This window comes from Coenobita brevimanus, chromosome 84 (genome assembly GCF_032717465.1).
Source record: "Coenobita brevimanus isolate Jiangsu-jjx chromosome 84, ASM3271746v2, whole genome shotgun sequence".
Lineage (NCBI taxonomy): Eukaryota > Metazoa > Arthropoda > Malacostraca > Decapoda > Coenobitidae > Coenobita > Coenobita brevimanus.
The window spans coordinates 22,721,959-22,733,539 of NC_137037.1; positions in this window are offsets into that span (position 1 = coordinate 22,721,959).

Genomic DNA, 11,581 nt, shown 5'->3' on the forward strand with positions numbered 1-11,581 from the left:
TGGAACATCAGGTCACTGCACAGGACGGATCTGCAGGGACGGTTGCATGCGGGCGTTTGACGGGTCTGATCGGCCAGACAGACTGGGAGTGATTACCAGCAACAACAATTACAGATAACTGTTAATAGCTGAGGGAACCCTGAGGAGTCAGAGATGAAGAATGTGTGAGTAAATTCTCCGAATTTTGTACGAAGACCGCAAACTTGCTATTGTCTGTGTTTACGTCAGTATTATACGGAAGTTCACAGGGCAATAAATAATTAGACCAGATATGACGACACCGGATGGTTTGGCTGGCATGTAAATGACGTAGTGGTGACGTCAGAGTGTCGGTTAGGAAGGAAAGAGAGAGCTGGACCAAGCTTCCTTATCCCTACTTGGGCTTTCTCTCAAGTCAAATATAGGCTATATGGGTTGCCGCCAGGATTTTCGTCACTGCCATCCTTGTCTCTCTCGCTGCGATGACCAGAGTCATGATGGCTAAGTAGGCTCTGCCACTTACCATTTTCCAGCTGCTGATGTTGCTGCCTCTGTTGCTGCCACTGCTCACACCACCAGCTGCTGCCGACTCCGATGGTTTAACTTTCATCACCACCAAAGGAAACTTGAATGCGCAACGCAGCCTGTGAGAACATTGTCTGCAACGGAGGTACAATCCTTAAAAAGCTGGTGCAGAAGGTGAATGGGAGGACCTGGATCAGAGGCTGTGTCTGTGTAGAAAATGGAGATGAAATCAATTTCTTCGCTCCAAAGAAAATGTAAAACACTAGGCACTTCAGACAGTTCCCAATGCAACACAAGAGCCAGTGATTATTTTTTTTTTTAATAGATAATGAACGGGGGAAGGAAAAACAATGGGGAAAAAAATAAGTCTATGTGCCTAAAGGCATCCTCCATTCATAAAATATATATATAACAACTGGATTTGAATTGAAGGCTGACAAGTTACATAGATGCTCATCACACAAAAAATACTATTATTATTATTATTATTATTAAAAATTATTTATTATTATTATTATTATTACACTTAGAATTTGTCCTCATGAAGCACTGGCTGTATCTTTTTCATATGCAGACGACTATATCAAATTATTATTGTGATTCTTCTATGTTCTTCATGTATTAATTCCATAGCACCAAAATAATTAATATATGTGTTATACTGCCTTCTAAAGCCTCTTATTTCAGCCTTCAATAAGGTCTTCTTTATGATCATAGTGGCAGTTTCCTCTCTAGTCCCATTGGTAATTATGTTATATTATCAGCTCATCTGCGAGGTTATAAAAGAAAATATGTACCGATATTATACACATTTATTTACGTGTTTCTTGCCTTATACTTGAACTTTGTAACAGTCATTGGATATCACCTCGTTAGTTACGGAATTGTAATGGAAAGTCTAAGGTGCTGAGATTTAATAAGTATGTTACCACATATAGTTTTTATTCTACTGTTGTGTTTGCTAAATATTCACATTCTGAGCAGAAAACACTGAAGCAAGTGAGCTAAACACAGTGGAATAATAACTGAACAACGGAGGCAGTACCACGTCTGGCATTACCATCTGCATCAATTCAGCTCCTACATCCCAACAGATCAATTTTGTTATTAAGTTGAATAAAACTGTTTCTCGTTAGCACGAATAAAAACAAACTACTGTACACCCGCGAACCAAAGTTTCGGTACCCCCCTCGATGGAAGGAAGTGGAAGTCAGGGTTAGAGAGAGGGCAGGTGAACGGACAACCGTGAGTGGTACTTTGGAACTGAGCTACGAGGCGAATAGTGAGGAACCTAATGACACTGGATTCGAAACATTTCCATGCTATTCACCTGCAAAACATTATGCGTTCGTAGCATACATACTGTAACATATAACATAGACTACTGTGTTATCATGGTGTCCTGTGATACTGACACATCTGTTTCGGATCCTCATCACACAAATAAAGCACCGAGCCAGTTGTATATTAGTTGCAACTTGTCATTATAACTGCAGTCATAATTTTTGTGAATGTTATCCCTGGATTGTCTATAGCTATAATATAGAATGATTGTGAATTTAATGTTGATTCTCACAGTAGTTGTGCGGATGGTTATATATGTGGCAATTATGTTATATGGACGACTAAACCACATTGTGATGGACAGCGGAGAGCATTCGCCAATAATTTACTATAACCAGATGAAATTAGATGCAAACAACACAAAATATTATGAAACAACGAAGACACAGCTGTGGTATCCTGCTCCGCCTTGTTATTAAGGCCTTAACTGTGGCTTCACCTCTTACGTGCATTATTTTCCTTCAGTCTCTGCCTCTTTTGTTACTCTTACTTCCCGGTATCCTCTTACTGCGAGTCGTCATATTCCTTGGAGGGTTTCTTGTCGTCCGGTCCTATAACCCGTACTGTATTACATTATTCCTCGCATCATCACTCCCAACCAAACAACGTTAGCCCAAGACTGCCGAATCTGTTAATACCATTATTGCCACTGCCACTACTATTCCCCCTTTCCCCATTGTGTCTACTGCAATTCCCCTCACAGTACTAGTACTGCTACCCCTATTACTACTCCACTATAAATCTGTATAATAATACATATGATTGTCCTTATGTCTGTGTATCTGTTAATCATATTGTCCCTGTCCCACCGTCGACAACTCGTCACTGACGCGGCACCGCTACTCCAGTTCCCACCCACCATGGATTCTACTCCTCCCCCACTCCGACACCACATTACCCTTCACCCCATCCTTGGGCCAGAAGGCCTGTTGTTCACCCTTTACCGGTGAATATACGTGGCATGCATTAATAATAAAAAAGAAGGCATTTGAGAGCTAAACGGTAATCGCCCTTTAAAATATTCAGTTTGCCAAGTCCAAACTTTAGGCCATATTTTGATACCATGAAGATTTTATGTTGATAGCTCAAGCCATTCATGAGATTTAATGGTGCTAAAGGCAGGCAATAAAAACTAGTTGACCTTTAGCAGTTAGTTTGGTGACCTTGACTCTGACCCCGAGTTGCCATTTTCGAACTCCTCCAAGATTTTGGCCATATCTTGATACGCTGAAGGCTTCATGTTGATAGCTCAAGCCGTTCATGAGATATAATAGGAACACACACACACACACACACACACACACACACACACACACACACACACACACACACACACACACACACACACACTCACACACACACACACACACACAGATGCAGTTAAAAACATGATTGCTCCGCCTTCTAAAGGTAGGCGATAATAATATAATAATAACAACAACATCGTAGATGTGTACTGCAGTGTTCCTAACATTACACTTAATAACTGCAGACCCAAACGTGCTTATATTACGGAGCACTGATATATTAACCACAAAACCGACCACAGACCGTTCTTATCATTACCACTACACCTTCCCTATAGCACTTCACCATGGTAATACAACCCACTGTAGTCCTCTGTGAGATCACTACACGTGTTTGGGAAAAATAACAGTGCACAACATGCCTACAAACCACTAAAATAAGCATATGATGTTTCACTGACATCCATCAAATAGCCTAGGAGAAGTTAGTGGACAAACAAACAAATGACTGGACACAGACAGACAGAAGCGGAATGTCTCGCATCGGTATGTAACGACCTGACAAAACTCTTGTGATCCTGCATTGCAGGTGTCATCACAGTAATAATAATAATAATAATAATAATAATAATAATAATAATAATAATAATAATGAAAATAATAATAATAATAATAATAATAATAATAATAATAATAATTAATCACATGTTATTAGGCACGATACTGAGAAGGACACACACTGGAATAGCATGTGTCGACGCAGTGCAGAATCTGTTTGCCATGACAGAAGGTTGGGTTGCGGTCAAACATTAATTTAGTATTACCATAACACTACCATTACAGCATATTATGGCAATGTTTGGTTTTATATGTCACAGCTGTTTTCACTTGTTTTGTCAGGGAGATTATGGTGTTTGTCCTCCTCTGTAACATGGATATTAACATGTGATTACTACTACTACTACTACTACTACTACTACTACTACTACTACTACTGCTACTACTACTACTGCTACTACTACTACTACGATTATTATTATTATTATTATTATTATAACTATGATGACGCCTACAAAGCAGGATCGTAATAGTTTTGTCAGGTTGTCATATACCGATGCGAGACATTCGGCCTCAGTCTATGTCCAGCCGTGTGTTTGTTTGTCCGCTAACTTCTAGGCAATTTAATGGATGTCAGTGAAACGTCACAGGTGTATTTTAATGGGTTGTAGGCATGTTGTGCACTGTTATTTTTCCCAAACATGTGTAGTGATCCCACAAAGGACTTCAGTGGGTTGTATTACTATGGTGAAGTGCTACAGGTAAGGTCCAGTGGCAGTGATAGCAACGGTCTGTGGTCGGTTCTGTGGTTAATATATCAGAGCTCCGTAATATAGGCACGTTTGGGTCTGCGACTTTTATAATTATGTAATGTTCGGAATACTGCAGATGTATGTTGTTGCTGTCAATTTTATAATTATTCTTATTAATGCATACCACGTATATTCACCGGTAAAAGGTGAACAACAGGCCTGGTGGCCCAAGAAGGAGGTGAGGGGTAAAATGGTTCGGAGTCGGGGAGGAATAGAGCTCATGGCGGGTGGGAAATGGGAGAAATGGAGTTCCCCCGAGCTAAGCCATGTATTGGACTATATAGCCCCGCTAGGGTTACAGGAGCGAGCCACCACTCCCGGCACGGCAGCCCGGGCGAGGCTCGAACTCGCAATCCCCCGATTACGAGTCCGGCGCGCTACCACTGTGCTACCGCGCCCCCCACATGGCGGGTGGGAGAGAGGGGGGTGGGGTGCAACTGGGGTAGCGGTGCGGGGTAAGTGACGAGTTGTCGACGGTGGGACAGGGACAATAATTATGATTAACAGATACACAGACATAAGGACAATCATAATTATTATTATACAGATTTATAGTGGAGTAGTAATAGGAGCAGCAGTAGTAGTACTGTGAGGGAAATTAGACACAATAGGAAAAGGGATTACAGTAGTAGTGGCAGTGGCAATAATAGTATTAACAGATTCAGCAGTCTTGTGCTAACGTTGTTTGTCTGGGAGTGATGATGCGAGGAATAATGTAATACAGTACGGGTTATAGGACCGGACGACAAGAAACCCTCCAAGGAATATGACGACTCGCAGTATTGTGTTGTTTGCATCTAATTTCATCTGGTTATAGTAAATTATTGGCGAATGCTCTCCGCTGTCCATCACAATGTGGTTTAGTCGTCCATATAACATAATTGCCACATATATAACCATCCGCACAACTACTGTGAGAATCAACATTAAATTCACAATCATTCTATATTATAGCTATAGACAATCCAGGGATAACATTCACAAAAATTATGACTGCAGTTATAATGACAAGTTGCAACTTATATACAACTGGCTCGGTGCTTTATTTGTGTGATGAGGATCCGAAACAGATGGGTCAGTATCACAGGACACCATGATAACACAGTAGTCTATGTTATATGTTACAGTATGTATGTTACGAACGCATAATGTTTTGCAGGTGAATAGCATGGAAATGTTTCGAATCCAGTGTCATTAGGTTCCTCACTATTCGCCTCGTAGCTCAGTTCCAAAGTACCACTCACGGTTGTCCGTTCACCTGCCCTCTCTCTAACCCTGACTTCCACTTCCTTCCATCGAGGGGGGTACCGAAACTTTGGTTCGCGGGTGTACATAAGAGGACTAAAGAGACCGAAGGACTTGATTGTGATGTCTTTGTTGGTAGGTAATACGTTATCAACGCAATGCATTCTCAGTTGAATAATTTTTCCTCATCAAATTATACCTACTGGTATCACATAAATGAAAGGCACTGTCAAGTGATTTTCCTTATTAGCAGAGAAACCCTGCAGTGAAAGAGTTAAAAAATAACTTACCCAAACCTCATATACATTTTTTTTTTACAAAAACAGGCGATTTTAAGCTTCGTAAACACGTTTGTTGATAAATGGATTAATTCTGTAATTCTGTTAAATTATACTTCTAAACCTTTAATTTTCAGAAGTCTTCCAAATCTGTGTATGAACCTTTTCGCCCCTTGTGCTATCAGGCTCTCATAACTGCCTTCAGTCCATGTCTGTCTTCGACGCACAATTGAACCTACCTACAGATATGACACTGAAAATGTTAACATTTCATATGCAGTATACAATGGACAAGAAGAAATCCTTAGACCCATAAATAATGTTGAAAAAAAGAAAAAAAAAGAAAACAGAGTTCGATGTCTGCTCCCACCAAGAGGTCTGAGAATCAAACATGTTCCACTACCATCGTAGCCGTCAATCTTTTACTCTCAAACTACTTCATTCTTGCTTCACCTTATCCCTTTTGCCAAGTTTTATCCAATCAAGTCAATAGTGTCTGAGGTGACCCAATCATGAGTCCTTGACGTTTGACCTTTTCATGTGGCCTTAACCTTTGACTTGATGTTCTCAAAATCGAATCTGTATATCCTCTCCATACCCTGAACCACTCTACAAATTTTGGATTAAATTGGATAAACACTTTTCAAACTGGCTTTGTCATATGACCTTGACCTTTGACTTAATATTGTCAAAAACAGTAGGTCAATCTCTTGGCTTATGGTAGTCCCATTCATTAACTTTGATCCAAATTAGAATAAGAATCATTTAGTTATTTTGTTCACGCACAGTCACAATGGTCAAACTTTGACCTTGTCCTGTAAGCTTGACCATTGGTTGAATATTTTCAAAATGAATCCCATCAAACCCCCCAAATTTTGCTCTGAATCAGATAAATACTGTTCAAGTTGACCGTGGTAGGTTAAAATTTTTTGCCAAGCCCTGTGACCATGCTCTCTCAATTACTACTCTATGAAACAGTAGGTCAACCCCTTGGCTGGCTCTCTACCGCTCCACCAAATTTGGCCAGTATCGGAAAAAAAACAGTTTAGTAGTTTGGTATGCATGCACACACACACACACACACACACACACACACACACACACACGTCCAGCAAAGCATAACTTAATGCCTTATTTCGCGAGCACGGATTTGATAAATAAATGTACTCATTACACAGGTTTACCTTAGACCACCTTACCAGCAAGACGTTCTTCTGGTCCGCTCTGAGAATACCCACAGCTAAGTGCCCTGTTTCAGTGTTTTGCGTGTGTGATTACAATAGTGTGATAGTCCAGAATTCGGGTGAGTGATCTGGTTGATTGTCTGGTCGCTAAGTGTAATTTGTGAAGTGTAAATACGGTTTGTTCAACGTCTGTGAGTGTTGTTGGTGGATGAGTGTGTGATTAGCTTTGTTTGATAGACGGTATTGAATAAGAGACTCAGTTTATTTCTGTGAATCTCTGTCACTGAGTGTAGAGTTCTTTGGACGGTGATGCGCACCGCTCTAAGGTAAGAAAAAACATTTTATATCATATAAATAGTTTTGTTATACTTCAGCGCCGTCTCTGTCTCTGATCCACAGTTACTTCAGCCGTCTCCCGCCAGAGGGCCGGAAGAGTTACCGTCGGAAAACAATAAGACTTTGCGCTTTGTATATTTTCTTTTTGGTCTCAGAACTAAATTAGTATTAATGGATTAAGATAGGATTCTTTACTATACCAGTGATCCATTATTTTATCACTGTAATCGATAAATTAGTAAAACAAGGGATCACGACAGTGTTTGTTTACATTTTCGGCACAAGGCAAGTCTTGCTGTTATAGCCCAACATTTTTGTTTTCTTTCTACTTGCATTAATTTTTACAGTGAAATATCTCACCCATTTCTTTACAGGTAACCGTGTTGTGACTTTATTGTTATATTTCAGATTGTAGTATAATTTTATTTGTTCATTCCAGGTAACGGTTAGCTTTCCTTTCTCTGGAACAGATTGCTGATAAATGTTCTGCAGGTACATTGCTAACCAGTATGGTAGTCATTCCTGTACAATATTAAACAGCAAGACCCCCCACCAGCGAGACCTTCACGTGTAACAATTACATAAATTGTTATTGTTTTACTAGCAGATTTTGTGAAGTAACTGATTATTGTTCCAGTATCTCTTCCAGGTGCTAATCAGCAATATCTGATTCTGTTTCTCTTATTATGTCTTCGCAGTAACTTTGATTTTCAGAATGCTGCGGAATACTATTTGCATAGCCTGCTCCGGTAGTTTCACTGGATCCTTTAATACGGACCGTTCCTTTGTTTGCAGGATGTGCAAACTACGTCAGAGCTTGGAAGACAAGCTGACTGAAGCCATAAATAAAATTAACAGCCTGACTCATAAAGTTGATGTGCTGGAGGAGTTCATTGCCAGCATTGCTGGACATACTGTGGAGGATAGCTCCACTGCTCAGGCTGACAATCCTCCTCCCGCTGTAGTTACTTCTCTCCCTTCTACACAGAATGAGTTCCGGCCAGTGCAGAATGGTGCCAGGTTTGTGAGAAAAAGGAACATCATTCCAGTATCCACGAATAACAAATATCAGATTCTTGCAGAAGTAGAGGAAGAGCCCCAAGAGGCACGGGTTGTGGAGGACTCCATAATCCTTGGTCAGTTGGTGGAATTTTGCGGCCGGGCACTCTAAACAAAAGCGTTTTTGCATTCCAGGTGCAGGAGTAGATGACGTGACAGAGGCCATGGACGACGTTTTTGAGAATGCGGAAAATGACAGCCTTGTTATCATTCATACAGGTACCAATGATGTCATATGAACCCAATCAGAGGAGCTGATGGAGAAGTACAGGAAGATGATTCGATGCTACAAGGAGAAAACTAACAACATCTTAATTTCAGGAATACTCCCAAGGATTGGTACAGGGAATGCCTTCTTCAGTAAAGCATTTAGTATAAATACTGTAATAGGGTCAGGTCACTCTGCCTGCAGGAAGGAGCTGAGTCCATTGACACATGGAACCAGTTTTACGAGCAGCGAACACTATTTGTGAATGATGGACTACACTTGAATGCCGTTGGTTCTGCCCGTCTCGGTCGTTTGCTTAATGATGCCATAAGTTTTTTTCTGGAGAAAAAACAAGCATCACGGGAGGCAAAGGTAGATGTCATACGATCTGATAAATCAACAAATAATGGAAGCTCCCCACATCAGAAAGGAAAACACATTAAAGCAATCCTTGCAAATGCGCATAGTCTACATAATAAGTTTTCTAATTTAAAGGCCCTTGTCTTTACCGAAGATTACGATGTAATTGGTGTAACAGAATCGTGGCTAAATACTGAGCAGAGAGATTTTCTAGCAGAGTTTAATTTACCAGGCTATCACATTTTCAATAGTGAAAGGAAGAATCAAGCAGGGGGCGGTGTGTTGTTATATATTAAATCAGGATTTCATCCAGTCAAAATTACCAAGCCATGTATTGAAAACATTGACACTATTTATTTTCAGCTTAGAAATGAATTTTGTCATAAAATCACTCTTTGGTTAATTTATCGTCCACCCGGTCAGCCACTCAACATCGATAATGAAATCTACAATCAAATTGCTGAAATATCTTGTATGCAAAGCACTGTAATATTTGGTGACTTTAATTTACCAGTTCTTAAATGGGGAGAAGCCCTATCCTCACACACAGGGTTAGACCTACATACAACCTTGCAGGAAAGTTCTTTGTATCAATTTGTAAATTATCCAACACGTGGAGCTAACATCCTAGATCTTGTCTTAGCTACATCAGAAAATATAGTGAGTAATGTTATTGTAGGAGAAAAATTTAGTACAAGTGATCATCGAATAGTTACATTTAACATTAAATTCAGTGAAGACAGTGTCAAGGCCAGTTGTGAGAAAGTGCCCGACTTTAAGAGAGCAAATTTTAAGAAATTAAAGGCAATTGCAGGTGCAGGTGATTGGCATCCCATTGTCGAAACTTTGGATATCAATGATGCATGGAATTACTTTACAGAAACACTCAACAGTGCTATCAGATAATGTATTCCAATGCACAACAGAAAGCCTGCCAAATATTCTAAGCCAAAATGGCGGGGGAGGCGTGGCTGAATCGGTAGAGAGGCGGCCTGCAGTCCTGATGGACCCAGGTTCGAATCCCGGCTGGGGCAGGGAACAGTTTAAGGATTTGAATTTCATAAAAGGCAGACTTTCCTGATCTACCAGATGACCCGCCGACATGTCGTAAAAACACCCCCGCTAATACCAATACACCAGTCCTGGATGAGACAGCCCTAGCATGTATTCAGTATGGACGGTGGGTGTTAGCGCCGAAGTGGTGACATGTGGAGGTGTAGGAGGACTACTGGGCCTTGGGATAGGCTACTGCCCCTGAGATATAGGCCCTGAAGCCTTTGCCCAGAGTCGGACACATAAAAAAAATAAAAATAAAAAAAAAATAAACATTGTCTAGAAGCAAAAAATCTTGCATATAAGAATTATAATACCACAAAGAGTCAAAGTGATAAAAATGAATACGATGCCCTTCTACAAAATGCCAAAAAATTAATTAAACGTAGTAAGAAAAACCTGAGACAAGTATCAGTAAATCAAATCCCAAAGAATTTTTCAGTTACATAAGAAGCAAAAAGGTAATAACTCCATCAATTAGTCAGTTAATCACAGATAACGGACAGCACACTGATGATGAAACTATGATGGCGAAAATTCTTAATACTTTCTTCGTGTCAGTATTTACAACAGAAAATATACATACGATTCCTACTGTTTCCCCCATTCCTATAGAAGAGGGCAACATAATCATTGACATTACAGTCAGTGACCGCGACGTACGGCTTGCAATTAACAAATAAAAAAAGAAAAAGCATCAAGACCGGACAAAATATCGCCACGTGTATTGAAGGAACTACAAAATGAAATATCAAAGCCCTTATCTGAACTTTTTAACTTATCACTTAAGAGCAGTAAGGTGCCACATGAATGGAAGCTTGCTAATGTAACCCCAAAATTCAAAAAAGGCAACAGAGCCCAACCAGAAAACTACCGCCCAATTAGTTTAACATCGGTGGTTTGCAGATTGCTTGAAACTATTATCAGAGACAAGTTTGTGAAACACTTAGAAACAAACATCTTATAAAAGATTCCCAACATAGTTTTCGTAATAATCGCTCTTGCCTCACGAATCTGCTGGACTTTTTCAATGATATACTGAACATGTATGACGAGACAAAATCTGTTGATGTGGTCTACCTCGATTTTCAAAATGCTTTTGACAAAGTTCCACACAAAAGACTCCTTCAGAAGCTAAAGGCACATGGTTTCAGCAGCAGTGTTCTTGGGTGGGTAGAAGATTGGCTTATCGGACGAAAGCAAAGAGTTGTAATAAATAGAAAAGAGGCAGACTGGATAAACGTTACAAGTGGAGTGCCGCAGGGTTCAGTGTTAGGTCCTATTCTATCTATCTATCTATTGCCAGACGCCTCAATCCCGTTTGGGGTGGCCACAAACAAATCGCCTCCAAGTCGCCCTGTCCCTCGCCATTTCACTGCCCTGCTCCCAACTC